Raw genomic sequence first — 15,002 nt, 5'->3', positions numbered from 1 at the left:
GTCAAGATAAAATTGTTAAGCTAAATCGATTAACTATTACAATAGATAATAGTAAACAACTAGAAACTCACAAACATCCAAATACTTTTACTAACATAAGTAAAACCTTCATTTCATATTATTTCTAGTTATCATGACTTATCAAAGTTGATTAAGTAGTTAAGAAAATCAGTCATATAAAACATAACCACAAAAACATTAACCACTTGAAATAATATTATTGACGTGGAAACCCAAATGGGAAAAACCATAGTGAGATGAAACTCACAAGATAACTATTTGAACTCTTCTGAAGTTTGCCCTATTAGGAGCCAACCCTTTTAAAGCTTTACAAAAAGTTTTATTAAGAACAGATCCTGTTAGGGACCACCTCGTTAAGGGATTGACTATGATGCCTTGTTAGAAGCAATACCTTGTGAGGAGTAACCTTTGTAAATGATTTAGAATCCAATCTAATGGATCACCTTGTTAGAGGATTTGAATAACACCAAGCTTGTTAGATCTTACTTAGTTAGAGGATTTAACTACTGTAATTGTTAGAAAACAATAGGAGTTCGATGATCTATTTGAATAGAACTTCACTTGCTTGTTTAGATCCTTTTCATGCTCCTCTTTGCCTTTACTCAAACTGTAGATACATCATCTAGTTCAACAACCACACACTCAATTCAACTTTTTCCAACTCTAAAAGTAAACAACTCATCAACCTTATAAACAAATCAATTAGGTCAGTAACACAACAAAAACCTAATTCTCTCATAGAGATTACAAACAAGTCCGTTCAAGTATGACTGTTAGGTTACATAAAAATCTTTGCACATCATTCAAGAAAGCCTCGACTGCTCCTTGATCACCACTTCATCGAACTCAGTAACTCATCACGCGCTTTGGATTACATGCAATATACTTGTTCATTCCCTAGACAAAAAACATTAACTCAACGTGCCAAAAACTCTTCAAAAATTACTTCATATAATATGCGTACATGTCATAATCATTACCACTCATCATCAGATCATAAACCAATATAACCAATTCACCAAACTCAATCGGTTAAGTTTTATCAAAACAATAGGTAGGGTTTACCAGTTCAACTCTCTAATACTTAGTAATACTGGTTCACTCCAGAACATTACCTACTGGTTATAGTTTCCTTCACTAACTCTTCCTACCGGTTACAAAACAACATTATAACAATATCATTACCAGTTTATTGACATCAATGACAACATAACATATAATTAATGCAATCTTCATGCAAATGCCAACAATCTCCCCCTTTGGCATTGATGGCAATACAAATATCAATACCATTGATTGATGTGATTGTAAGTAGGAATCCTGGTTTACATTTTACCATGTACTCTCCTTGTCTTCATCTTGTCTTCAGTTTGTCTTTAGTTACTAGTTGGTTGTACATCATGCCTCTATCAATCATACAATTATTCTCCCCATAATCACATAGTTCTTCTTGCCCTTTGACAATAATCCCAAAGTGAAAGTAAAACATGTAATGTAAAACTTCACTGTTCAACATCAATAACCTACAACTTGATGCTCCCCTTGTAGAATAACTCCACTACTACATCAATCCTGTTGTAAAATTATGCAAGTAGCTCTAGGATTGATGTACTCTACATCATTCTCAATTCACCTCATGAAGGGGTACAACCCCTAGATGACTTCTATGATAATCAAAAGTAGTCTTAGGCAAAGGTTTAGTAAGGATATCTGCAAGCTGCTCCTTGGTAGAAACATGCTCCAATTCAATATGCTTGGTTCGTGTGTGCAAGACAAGGTTCTTTGAAATATTTATGGCATTGGTATTATCACATGAGATCTTTATAGGTTCAATAAACTTCATCTTGAAACCTTCCAAAATCTGTCTCATCCAGATAGTCTATGTACAATTCATAATAGTAGCAAAGTACTCAGCTTCAGCAGTAGACTGTGAAATACAGCTCTTCTTTTTGCTCCTCCATGAAACAAGTCTTCCTCCTAGAAAGAATTATCCATCGGTTGTTCTTTTCCTATCATCAACATTACCCACCCAATCTGTATCTATGTACACCTTCAAGTCCAAGTTTCCTTCATATGGATACCATAATTCATAGTAAATAGTACCTTTCAAATATATGAATATCCTCTTGGTTTCTATCAAATGTGTTTCCTTTAGATTCTTCTGAAATCTAGCAGCTAGACCAACTACATGAGCTATATCCAGTTTGCTGTGAACAACATAGTGCAATTTTCCAATCATTGACCTGTACTCCTTCTCATCAATAGATGTGGCCTCATCTTCCTTAGACAACTTACAACCTGTAACCATTGTTTTCCCAACTTGTTTACAGTCACTCATACCAAATGTCTTTAATACCTCTTTCACATACTTAGACTGTGTGATGAAAATACCACTCTTCATTTGTTGTATTTGCAAACCTATGAAATTTTTTATCTCTACCACTAGAGACATTTCAAACTCACTTTTCATTTCATTTGAAAAGTCATTTCTTGTGTCATCATTCTCTCCAAATATGATATCATCCACAAACACTTCACTAACCAGTATTTTATCTCCTTCAGATTTGAGATATATGTTGCTATCTTCATCAGGTGTGAATAAAGTCTTTCATACCATGCTCTTGGCGCTTGCTTTAATCCATATAATGCCTTATGAAACTTACATACCATATCCTTCTTATCAATTAAAGCATAACCATCTAGTTTCTCAATGTATACTTCTTCTAGTATTCCATTCAAAAATGCAGATTTCACATCCATCTGATATACTTTGAATCCTTTATGAGTTGCAAAAGCCAGTAAAGTTCTGACACCTTCCAATCTAGCCACTGGTGCAAAATTCTCACCATAATCTTCTCCTTCTTCTTGTGCATAACCTTTTCAAACCAATCTATCTTTTTTGTGAACTACAACACCATCTTCATTCAGTTTGTTCCTGAAAACCCACTTAGTACCTATTACATTTATATTCACCAGTCAAGGTACTAGTGTTGGCAATATGGAGGAATTGATTTGTTGGCAATTGATACTCATTCGATTCATATGTTGTCATTGATGGCAACAAGATTTTATTAAAGGCATATACCGACATTGGAGTATTTAGGGTCATCACCGGCACCGGCACAAGCACTGGCATCCATCACTTCAATGAAGCCGACATCAGTCTAGATCTGAAAGGTTTTATTTGTAAAATAATTTTGTAATTATTATGTAAGGCCGACATTGAATATCTTTTGTATTGTAATCCAACATAAGGCATACTGTTTGTAAAAGATATATAAGTTAGTTTGTTAAGTCATTTTGAAATAGGACAAGGTATATGACACGGTAGTAGAACTGTGTAATGCGAAGGATATGTATGTAGGTCATTTGTATGCAAATGTAATATCATGCAATGATTAGTAGATGGTTTGTAAAGCATTCTTGGAGGAAAGGAGATACCGGGAGAAGGATTCAAGGTTTATGAACCAGTACAGAACAAAGCTTTAACCGAAACTCTTTTTGGCATTACAGATGCATTTTGTGAGTTCACCTGTACTATTTTATCTTAACAGAAGCTTGTAGTTAGTGAGACTCTTTTGTGTTGAGCAGTGTGCTCTAGGCAGTGTGCCTTCCTGCATGTGCAGGCTCCCATGCTATGTAATATCTTTCATATGGCCAGTGAATTGATATTGTGGGTCACAAATCCCACCATGGTTTTTCCTCTTTGAGGTTTTCCATGTATAGATTCAATGTGTTATGGTGTTCACTCATGTGGTTGGTTTATTTGCTTCATGTTATATGTTTCTTCATTTACCGGTTTATATGTGTATATTATAAAAAGTTAAAATCTTGTATTATAGGTAGAACACTGATTCACACCCCCCCTCTCAGTGTTCTTGGATTCATTGTACTCCAACAATTGGTATCAGAGCTTGGTACATCAGAGGAAGTTTAAAAGCTTGAGGAAGATCCTGAAACCGAAATAATTGAACATGGCTATGGAGAAGAAACTTGAGATGGCACTTGAGGATTATGATACTGAAAAGATGAAGAACTTGAAATTGCAAGATGAATTGAATTCTACTAATGAATTCATTCTTGTTCTGCAAGAAAGGTTATCATCAACTCAAGCTAAGAGAAAGGAACTTTTGCAAAATTAGGATGATGAAGAGAAAAATGCACTTAAGGAACAATGTCAGAAGCTGAGTGAAGCAAACAAGCTCATGAAGAATGAAATGCAAGACCTGACTATGAGGTTATCAAAATATATTGAGGATGGAAAGAAGAAGGAAGAAAATCTTGCTATATCTCTGAAGAACAAATTTGAAGAATGTGGCATATTGACTCATGAGAATAATCTATTTAGAACTGATTTGGTAAAACCTGGAATAATGAACAAGAACTTGAAAGACAACTAATAACTTTAAGAGATTGTCTAACTATTGCAGGTCAGTATAAAGAAAAATTCAGGATTAGTGTTGCATAGTTGGATGATTTATTGAAAAGACAAAGGCAGAGTGAAGATTCTAGAGGACTTGGATTTGTACAAGTTGAAAGCTTTGATACTGCAAATGAAGATTAGACAACTGGTATGCAGAACTCATCAGACCAGAGGAAACTAGTAAGGCAATCTAATGCTTACAAATTCAATGGTAGATGCTTTGTTTGAACAAATTTGGGCATATGGCTAGACAATGTACAAATAGAGTGAATCAAAACTACAATTCAGTTCCCGGTCAATGCACAAATTGCAAGAAATATGGTCATAAGTCAGAAGATTGCAGAATGAATTTTAAGTGTCATACATGTGGAAAGTTTGGTCATTTGGCTAATCAATGTAGGTCAAGGAATGACACCAGATATGTCAAAGCAATTCAAAAGAACAATGTTACATGTTATGCATTCAACAAAGTAGGTCATATTGCTAAGTACTGCAGAAGCAAGACTACACCGGTTAGCAATGATAAAGAAAATAAGAAAGGAAAGTAGAAGGTAGATGAAATACAACAAGATCACACCAAGAGATGGGTTAGAAAACATGGAGAACCAAGTGGAGATGTAACTACACCGGTAACTGCACCATTAACTCTATCGGTAGAATAGAGTATTCCTACACCAATAGGAAATTCAACTGGTAACTGAGGCATAAGCCTTAGGCATTGGCAAATTTATTGCAAATATTGCATATTCCCCAGAAGAGATATGGAAGAGATCTGGAGAGTGGTATTAATCATTGATGGAGGTTTATCCGGCATAAAACTGTGAAACCAGCATCCGGTAGGGTACATCGCTAAACATTTATGATAGTGATGAATTAGGGTTTACTCGCTGACAAAAAGGGAAAATGGACTCATTTTCACTCACCTAGCACTTGAGAAAACTAGAGTGAAGAAAAGGTGAATCATAGGTGATCAAGAGCAAGCAAAGGCATTCCAAAGATTTCTAGCAGTCATTTGAGAAGTAATCAAAACCCTTCAACTGGCGACTGTTTTCCAAGTATTTATTTGAAATGGCATCTAGATCATCATCTTCTTCTAATTTCATTGTGTCCCACTATTATTGAGGTCAAGGATAGGCTTAGGCCTATTTTCAAGGAAGTTCCCCAAATTTCTATGAAGGAAGACTCTACTGGCGCATTTTTGAGGGTTCTTGATGGCATGGTTTATGTGGAAGATGTCAGGGCCTATATTCACTGCACATTGGAGGATTTAGGCACTAAGGAAATAAAGAGAATGTATCAATCTGTGATACTAGGTAGCTCTGGTACAATCAAACTAGAATATCAAATTATTGAAGATCTAGGGTTAACTAGAATCCTTTACATAATGGAAATTAAGGATGAAGTAATCAAATATGTTCTGAGCAGGGTCCATAATGAATTCATCTACCTAGACCGGCCCCAAATGATCACCAAAGAAGCTATTTAGGTGGTCACCGGCTTACCCAAAGTTGGACAGGAACCAGGAAAGAAGATCTCCAATACTATGGCTAAGAAGCTTGCCAATGCAACCCATGATGGAAGATCAATGAGGGTTAGCACCATCAAAGACACACATGTGAAATTTTCCAGCATGATCATCGGCTATAAGGTAACTCAATCAAGTTGATTGAACTCTGTTGCCAGTTCTTGTATCCATGTTGTACACCAAATGATAAAGAATAATAAAAAGTATGATTTGTGTGAATGGTTGAGGAGTGAATTAATGATTAATCTTGGCAAGATCAAATGTGTTAAGAAAGGAGCTTTCCGGTTTGGCAATCTTATTGTTTTTTTGATGTTATACTTCATGAATGAGCTACCGGGTTTGGGAAAGAAGCGTTGGGCTCATGACATACCGGTAGGTATGTGTATCAAAGATGCAATCACCGATATTGGTAGTAATAGGGATGAGAAGCTCTAGAGCTACTTCAAAACTTTTTAGGAGAACATGATATTGAGGGAGAGAATTTCCAAACACATTGTGGAGAAATACTCCATTGATATTTGCTTCATGGTAAAAACAAATGAGACACCGATGGAAGCAGTGGAACCTAGAACTATATGGGTCACTGAACTAGGTTATGAAGTAGATGATAGTATCTTGGAGTTATATGCTAAAATGTTGATTGATGCTCCTTTGGATGAAAAGGCTAAACAATTTGGCACTGCAGAGGAGAAGGATCTTGAGGTTAAGATTGGTTTCAACAAGAAAAGAAGAGAAAAGAAGATAGACAAAATGTTTGCATTTGTTCAAGATGTAATTAATAGGATAGATACCAAACTAGGTTTTGGATCTAAATCGGTAGATCAAGCGGCAGCAAAAAGTGCTCCTGAGGTGAAGAGGCCCGAGACTTTCATTTCTTCTATCACTTCTAACTCTGATCTTGAGGATAATCAACCTGTTGCATTCAGAAGGGTACAGAGGAAGAAAGCTGACAAGCCTCTGGTAGAAGAGAAGAAGGTGGAACCAAGGAGGAAGCTAGTAAGAAAGGTAACAATTGCATCCACGCATCTGGAAAAGAAGAGACAACTTGCTCCATCCACTCATGTAACCCCCAACAAGAAGAAAAAGAGTGATGAAGCATCTGAGTCTAGTAAAATGACTTGTGCACAATTGATTGATGAGGTAACTAAAGATGGAATGTTGAAAAATGTGTCAAATTTTTATCAATATTTAAATGATAATGAGAAAAATGAAATAGAAGAAGCAATCTTGTTATATTTAGACATATATAAAAAGGCATTGGTAGAGATTTTGAATGAAATTCCCCTATCATTGTATAATAAGTTAGATGCAATCAAGAGGGATAGAGAAATTAAAGAAGTTGAAATTTTGAATATGTGTGGTTCTATAAATAATGAGGAAATGAAAAGGTGTATAGATGTTGCAAATAGAACAATCTTTAGTAGCAAAACTCGACAAATAGGCCTAATCATGGGTAGAGTCAATGAGATAGTAAATGAGACCAGAGATGGTTGCACCAAATTCTTCCAAAAGAATCCTGATTTTCTCACTTCTCAAGAAGAATTTGCTAAGGCAACAACTCCCACCATTCTGGACAAATCTAAAGGGAAAGACATTTTGTGAAGTTCAGATCAAATTTTGAGTGAACCGACAGATAAACCCAAAACTGATGAGAATGTACAAACTAAACTGGTAGAGACTACATTTGTATAGTCTGAGCAAGGCAATGTACATGTTATAAATAATATTGTGGATAACACTCCACCAGCAGTAAAAGATACTACACCAAGTGGTGAAGCCACTGGTGCAATAGAGGAGGAGAAAAGAGATACACCAGGAGAGTATAAGGAAGAAAAGAAAAAGGAGACTGAACCGGCAGTTGATTCTCCTACAAAACTTTTGGCAATTGACACTTCTCAAGTTGAGAAGAAATCAATCACAAAGATGAGTTCCACAAAGCTAATGATGATGGCTACTCAAAAGCTAATGAAGGAGGGATCTGCAGACAAAGGAATAATAGATCAATCAATAACAATTACATAGATTGATTCATGATTGTATGATTGAAAATGAAGCAAGCCCTTCCGACAAGCTAAGGTATTAACAAAATACATATCTAAAAACTTTCAATCATTGCAGCAAATTTCTGACAAGAAAGCACTTGAAAGATTTACTGTGGCCAAGAAAGTCGTTTTTGACCAGATTATTGAGACAAAGAAAAGGTTGAAGAGAAACTTGTACTTATTGAAAATTCTTTGAAATAGTGTACTAACATCTACAGGATCTGTTGTAATATAGAAATTCTTACAAAAAATGTACATAAGAGGTTAAAGGAATTACATGAAAAGATTGCTAATATTGCTAATTATTTTGATGGACTAACTTCACTTACAACTTCCATTAATGGACAAATTTTGACCTTGGAGAACCAAGTTTTTTATTTTGAAAAGGAAAGAGATAAGATCATTTGGAGAGAAAGGAGTCTTAGAGGTTTGGTGAGTCCAAGATTGGATTCACTTGGTCTACATAAGAGGGAATGTATGGATATGCTTGTGAATCCCACATCGACAGAAGTCATTGAGAAAGAAACACTAGCATATTTACTGAGTGGACTTGTATCCATATTTGAAACATTCAAAACTGGCTGGGATACTTATGTACAGTTGCTAGAGAAAGCTTATCCAAAAATTTTGAGATTGGTCAAGCTCCGGTAAAGTAATCTATAATTATTCTTCCAATTCTTTCACTGGTTTTTGGCATTGATGCCAAAAGGGGAGTGTATATTATGTGAAAAATATGTAAATAATCCTAGGGGAGGATATCGATAGAGTCAATCAGCTCAGGGGGAGCATGTTTCATATTTTACTTGAACCGACAGGGAATGCATTTTTCACATGAGTGTTGTCATCTGTGCCAAAGAGGGAGATTGCTGACAATTGACACTCACTAGTTTCATATTTTATCATTGATGGCAACAAGATTCTATTAAAGGTATATATTGACATTTGGAGGCATACACCGATGGATATCAACATTGGAGTACTCAGGGTCATCACTGACACCGGCATCCAACACTTTAATGAAGCTGACATCAGTCTGGATTCGAAAGGTTTTATTTGGAAAACCATTTTGTAATTATTGTGTAAGGCTGACACTGAATATCTTTTGTATTGTAAGCCGACATAAGGCATATTGTTTGTAAAAGGCATATAAGTCAGTTTGTTAGGTCATTTTGAAATAGGACAAGGTATATGACAAGGTAGTAGAACTGTGTAATGTGAAGGATATGTATGTAGGTCATTTGTATGCGAATGTAATATCATACAATAATTAGTAGATGGTTTGTAAATAATTCTTGGAGGAAAGGAGATATTAGTAGAAGGATTCAAGGTTTATGAAACGGTATAGAACAGAGCTTTAATCGGAACTCTTTTTGGCATTGCACATGCATTTTGTGAGTTCACCTATACTATTTTATCTTAGCAGAAGATTGTAGTAATTGAGACTCTTTTGTGTTCAACAGTGTGCTCTAGGCAGTGTGCCTTCCTGCATGTGCAAACCCCATGCTATCTAATATCTTTCATATGACCAGTGAATTGATATTGTGGGTCACATATCCCACCATGGTTTTTTCTCTTTGAGGTTTTCCACATATAAATTCAATGTGTTATGGTGATCATTCATGTGGTTGGTTTATTTCCTTCATGTTATATGTTTCTTAATTTATCGGTTATATGTGTATGTTATAAAAAGTTAAAATATTGTATTACCGGCAAAACACGGATTCATCCCCACCTCTCAGTGTTCTTGGATTCATTTTATTCCAATATGATTATGTGTTGCATTGATGTTTTGTCATTCATGCCAACACTATCTATTATGGTTAGTTACTGGCATATAGGTTTTAGTTACCGGTAGAAGATCTTGTCTTACCGGTAAGGGTTTAAGGTTTAACTAGCAAAGCTTTCACCGAGAAACCTTGAAAGAATGCTAAGTGGTGTTGATGCGGCTTCTAGATGGAATTCAGGATGTAAAAGGTGATCCTTGATCATGCCTCGACTGATTGGAGACATTGCTTTGGCATGGTGGACCCAAATTAGGTCCAATGTCTATCTAGGTTATGGATCGGTATCATGATAACGTGTTCTATACATGTTACCGAGATATTTTATGGATTGTTTAATGTTTTTTTGGTCTTAAGCCGACATGGAATATCATTGTAATATGGATGTATGTAATGATCTTATTGTAATATCTTTTCGGTGGCTGACCTAACTGGTTTAGGCCTTAGGGTTTGTATAAATTGATGTAAGATCTCATTGTAGATCATGTGTCATGGTCATGGAATGAAATATCATATGCAAAGGAGATTTGGTCGATCATAGGTGATCGAATTGGGTTTAAGTAAGAGGTCAAAGGCCTCCGGTATTGAGCCGAACCAGTACTGTAACTAGGCATGGTAGATGCTATATCTAGCAATTCATTCTTCTGGATTGTTGTCCAATTATCTTGAGGTGGCTATAACCTCTCTGTAGTCAATGAGACTCTTTTGTAATGAGCAGTACTCTCTAGGAAGCGTGCCTTCCTGCATGTATAGGCCCCTCATTGTATCACATACTTTCTGCGGAAGTAGCATCTGACTATGGGTAGGCTTCCCACCGTGGTTTTTCCCTTTATCAGGTTTTCCATGTACAAATCATGAAGTTATGTGGTATGGTTTTTATTCTTAAGTTTTATTGCTTATTGGTATTTGTTTCTGCTATTTCGGTATTCAATGCTTATGTGCTTTGGTTAAAGGTTATAAAGTGGTTTGATTGATATAATCTATTAACAACTAATTAACTCCCCCCCTTTGAATTATTCACTAGTTATCTTAACAATTGGTATCAGAGCTTTGGTCCTCTTTTGTAGAAGCTTAATCGCTTGAGGTAGATCCTATGGCAGCTAATACTTCAAATCCACTGGCAAATATTTTTAGAAGAGAAATCCTTAAGCTTGATGGAACAAATTATGGGATATGTAAAATCTAAATGGAGACTCATCTTAGATGTCTTGGTAAGGATATTTGGGAGATCACTAAGAAAGGATACACACCTTATGATCTAGCATCTGGCAATCCTGCTCCTGCAAACTTGGACAAGAATATTGAAAATGATTGCAGAGCTAGAGAAGCCCTCTTGTGTGCACTTACTGATCAGAAAATCATGTCGTTAACTAATAAATCATTGGAAATGGTTAAGTGGGATAAATTAAAAACTCTAAATGAAGGTGATCCTATGTCAAAATTGCTAAACTTGATGGTTACCGGGTAAGGTATGAGAACTGGAAGATGGAAGATAATGAAAGAATTGCTAAATTATTGGATAGAGTAAATGAGATTGTCATGGGAATTCAATGTTGTGGAGGATCTCTGAGTGAAGATGAAATAGTTTCCAAAGTCTTGAGCGCCCTTCCATTGGCTTATAAGAGGAAGACAACTACAATTAATGAATTGAGAAAAATGGCAAACAGTTCAGTTAATAGAGACATTCTGATTGGGAAATTATTTGCTTTTGAGCTTGAAGAATTTGGACCTTCTGGAGCTGCAAAGTCTAAACCTTTTTTTCATGCATCATCATCTACCAACAAAAGTGATTTGAAAGCCTTATTGTTGGTATTTTGATGTTGTTTAGTTGTGATTTCATTGATGTACACACACTTATTTTATGTACCGATAATATGTGTTGTATTGCTCACATCGGTATTATATACCATTAAATGTTTAGTTTTTGTTTGTAGAAGACTATCGGCGTTTAGTAGAAAAAGCTTACTGATCAAGGCATGACCAAAGATATCAAGCAGTATGAAGACCTCAAGTGGAGTGAGAACCCCTAGTGGAGTCAATCTTTTTTATTAGAACACTATGTTCTAGTTTACCATTCTTTGTTCATCGATACACTGTGTTAAACCAGTAAAATTGTAAATGTGTGATGAGTTATTATCCACCGACACTTTAGCGGTGTTTTTGTTTCGTGTTACCAAATGTGTCTAGATGCTTTGAACTTAGGAAATTGTAATCCAATCTCATTGGACTGACATGAAATCAGTTTCCTATTTAAGGACATCATGTCTATGGTTTTAATATGATGAATGTATGTATGTGCATGTGTGTATATTGGAGAAAGAAGTTGTTATAGAAGCATCATGCGATAAAGATTAAACATGCAAAAGATAGAAGACTGAAGTAATGCTGGAATGCATTAACAGAGAGCTTTCAAGGATCTAATCAAGCATTTTGTGCTATTGTCTAGACCATTCACTTGTTTATTACTATTTTCTTCGACAACTCTAAAACCCTTAATCGAGTAGGCCCAACCAAGCCTTATGTAAAATCCTCTAACAAGGTGATTCAAAGTTGTGGATCTGAAATCCTTTAACATGGTAGTCTTTAATAGGACTTATCTCCTAAAAGAGATCTAGATTCCTAATAGGATCTATTCTGGTGAAGAACATTGTAAGGCCTTAACCGGTCTGACCTTAACCGGTCTGGTTACTATTCTATAGATAGTTGATTTGTGATTTTTACTCAGCGTGGTTTTTCCCATTTGGGTTTCCAAGTAAAAATATCTTGTGTTATGGTGATTGTGCTTTAGTGGGTGAATGTTCTATTTGATATTTGGCTTATTTGTGTTTTAACTAGTTTATTGTTTAAACTACTTTACCGGTCTGTTGTAAAATTGCTTAAAAGTTGGGTTAAGTTTTTGGGAATACTAATTCACCCCCCCTCTTAGTATTCTTCAATTGGTATCAGAGCCAACCTTTCTCTAAGTCTAACCACTTGAAAGGAGATATGGGGGAATACAACTTGAGGGAACTCACTCACCATTTGGTTGAATCTGAGAGAGCCTATGATGAACTTAAGGTCAAGTATAAAGCCTCTTTAGCCAAAAGAAGAGAGCTTGCTGAACAAATGATAGAAATCACTAAAAATAGCTCTTCTGATGAAGCAAACATGGATGCCCTAATCCAAGATGTGGATAAACTGAATGAGTCCAAAACTAATCTAAGGAGGGAGCTGGAAGGACTGACTATCAGGATGAGTCAGGAGCTAGAAAATAGAAGAAAAGCTGAAGATCTAGTGAAGGAAAAGGAGCATGAGATCTCTAAGTTGAAACAAGAGATTGGTACCATCACCACTTATCTGCAAGAGGGTAAGGAAGAGAAAGAAGAAATGCAAGCAGACCTCAATGTAGCCATTTCTCAGAATGAAACCTTGATGAAAACCAATGATGCTCTTTCCAAGGAACTTGCTAAGAGAAAGGAGATACTTGCAAAGTTCAACCAGAGTGCTGTGAAGTTGGACCAAAAGATGGAAATAATGAAGCCATCAAAGGATACCTCTAGAATTGGATTATTTGCATATGAGGAAGGTGAAACCTCTGGAACTAAGATTGGTGCACCAAAGGAGAAATTGACACCTAAGATCAACCAAAGAAAAGGTAAGCAAAATTTCAAACCTATATGCTTTAACTGTCTTAAGGAAGGATATACTACCAATCTATGTAGGAGCAAGGCTTCTAACAATTTCCCTTACATACAGAATAATGTGCATAACCACAAGGCTAGAACTAGTAGATTTAATGGTCATTGCTATGCATGCGACAAGTTTGGGCATAGATCTTTTGAGTGTAGATCAATTATGAACAACCCTAGAAGCTATGCACCAAGATCTAAAGGAGTTGTCTTAGAATCTCCTATGAACTGGAAACCAAATCAATACATCACCTATGACCACTGGTCAAATGTTTATGGAGCGGTAAATAGTTGGAGAACAACTTGTTTGATCTGTCGTGGTAGCGGTCACACTGCTGCAATAGGAGGAAGAATGGAAATGTGAACATTGGACCATGGAGAGCACCTAGTATGGTATGTTATCATTGTCACAAACCAGGACATATTGCCAGAACATGCAGACTAAAAAAGAAGCCATTAGGAGACATACCGATCAACCCAAAAGGAAAGGTCAATGTTGAAGTTGTTTAGGAAGATATGAATAAAACCTAGGAGGAGAAATCTGAAGAGGAGCCACATGATGTACCAGTTTCTGCACCTAGTGTGGAGACCTCTGAACTGATAAATTAAGCTTTGAAAAGCTAAAGGGGGAACATATCGCTAACAATATTTTGGACCCCTGGTGTGTATCGGTAAAGTGTTTTATTGGTATCGGTTACCTATCATCTGACAGAAGAATTGAAGTGGTAAAGTTAGGGTTTGTACCCTATCGATGATGCATTTATTGTGGTAGGTAGGAACATGTTTAAAAGTGACTCTTGTCATCATTTTTACTTACCTATTTTCAAAGGAATTTTTTTTAGCCTGAGCAGCAAAACAAGAGCAATTCATCTTGCATTCGAAAGAATCAAGGAAGAAATATTTCACAAGATCCAACAAACATTTCAAGCTATTCAGAGTGGAGGGCAGAGTGGTAAAACAAGCTTTTGGAGAGGTGTGTTGTGTTCAACATCAGCGAACCCTAGTTTGGAGTGAAAAGGTAATCTTTGTTGAAATACTCTTGTCATTCAAAATTATTTAGTCATGGCATGTACATCCAAAATCCCTTCTAGTTCTATCGAACTTGAGGAATCATCCGAGTTTCTTAGAAAGAAGGTGAAATATAATGCCCTATCTCAAATTCCCACCATAGTCATTATCGCAGGGGATGTTTCAGGATACATTGACTTAAAACTGGAAGACTTAGGGTCTCTAGTGATTCACTCCTAGTTGAGTTTGTTCTTTGGAGATGATAAAAAGATCAAACCAGAGTATAGCGTGATTGAGAAGATGAAATTACACAATACAGTATATTTTCTCAAGGAATTTATAGAAGATCACATAAGGATCATTCTAAGTAGGGTTCATGGCAACAAGATGTATCTTGAGTGAACCCATGATATTACACTAGAGGCAATCCATGTCATGACTAGTTTCTGCAATGCTGGAGAGGTCCTTGTTCTTCACAAGATCACCAAAACCAAAGTGACAGAGCTCACCAGTTCTGTGAGCGACCAACGAGAA

The sequence above is a fragment of the Cryptomeria japonica genome, unplaced genomic scaffold, assembly GCF_030272615.1.
Source record: "Cryptomeria japonica unplaced genomic scaffold, Sugi_1.0 HiC_scaffold_16, whole genome shotgun sequence".
In the NCBI taxonomy this organism is placed as follows: Eukaryota; Viridiplantae; Streptophyta; class Pinopsida; order Cupressales; family Cupressaceae; genus Cryptomeria; species Cryptomeria japonica.
Note: the sequence above shows the minus strand (reverse complement) of the source record.